Raw genomic sequence first — 1714 nt, 5'->3', positions numbered from 1 at the left:
GTTCTTGAATTATCTTTTTGCATTATTTGTTTAAATTTGTTTTATGATATGTTTTATTTTTAATGATTGTAAGACAATACTTGATTTAAAAATAATGATTAATAGATCCAACATTTTTATACAATAGAAAATAGTAAAATATGGAAAACAAATTTTTAATTCCACCAAACATTAAATAGTTTTTAACTAAAAATTCATAGCAAATAATTAATGTATGTATATTACTATAAATTTTGAAAATTCTTCAATAATTTGTCATGTTTAACATCTAGCAGTAACACGTTTACAAGATGATTAAGAAAAAAATCTTATATTTATTATTGGGTATAACCAAAAATATATAGTATATTTAAGACAATTAAAACAATAGTTACAGATTATCATTAAAAAAATACAATTTTTACATTATTAAGTCATTATGTATTTATATTTATATTATAATATTATGTTCACACTGTTCACAGTGCCTTGTAGTCATTTTCAACAATTTTAACCACGCTGCAAATTGCTGGAAATGTTCTGCTTAATAAATACATTTTAAGACTTAATTTTGTTTAATTGCAACAGTTTTTATTTAATATTCCAAATCAAAATATGATTTTTACATTATGTATTTATTTATATTAAAGTATGTTCATTGTTCACTCATAATAACCTTTTTCCAATACATTAATCATGCCGATTGCTGGCAATGTTCTGCTTAATAAATATATTTTATCCTTAACACTTAGCTTAACACTTTAAGAATTAAGTTTGTTTAATAGCAGCACAGTTGGTATTTCATATTCCAAATAAAAATTTTTTATTAGATTTCGATGTATAAAAATTGAAAATTGTTTGTGATAAAAATAAAATATATATCTAAATTAAATGGTTACAATCTATGATAATCATACAATAATTATATTAAATAGCTATATTATAAGTTATAAGTAATAATAAGACTAAAGATAGGGCGTATATTTTCTTAAATATCTAAAATATGATCTTATTCTTATTTTACTCATAAAAATCAAAAATATTCTCAAGATATTCTATTAGAAATTTAAAAAATACTAAATTCATCTATTAACATCAAATAGTATACAATTGTTTTACAGTAATAGACGTAATATTAAAATTAATAGTAAATTAATATTTTTTTACTCACAATTTACAAATATTCCAAAATATTCTAAATAATTTGCTCTCTATAACTCATGAAATATTCTCAAATATTGTGCAAAAACAATCCCTTTTCCTACATTGTAGGTTATAAAATTGATGATATGAGATATTTGAAAAAATATTTTTGTGTAGGTAGAAACTAGAAATGATCCCTTCAAGAAAATTTTTTTCGAATTATAGCAGTTAGCACTGCAAAAACTACTTTTTTTTATCAGTATAGTAACACTAAAATGTCGAGGTCGACAATTAAACATTTAAAACAAATTACTTAAGATATGTTGCAATTCACTAATTTATAGTACTTAAGTCAACTGTAATTTATGCTCTTGGTTTGATACTAAGAAACTAGAATAATAAGCCAATTTTTTCATTCTATTTAATGAACTACCCGGCTTAAACCCAGTAGCAAATGCAAAGACTAATAATCATTGCTTCTTCAAATTTATTTGTTTTGTGAATGCTTGCAAAATACTTGACAATGATTGAATGTCCTCCCAATTGTCGTGGACCGTGGTTCTCTTGTCTTAGTATGTTGGTATGTTCTTTA

The sequence above is a fragment of the Diuraphis noxia genome, unplaced genomic scaffold, assembly GCF_037042655.1.
Source record: "Diuraphis noxia isolate RWA-SAM2 unplaced genomic scaffold, SU_Dnox_SAM2 contig0002, whole genome shotgun sequence".
Lineage (NCBI taxonomy): Eukaryota > Metazoa > Arthropoda > Insecta > Hemiptera > Aphididae > Diuraphis > Diuraphis noxia.
Note: the sequence above shows the minus strand (reverse complement) of the source record.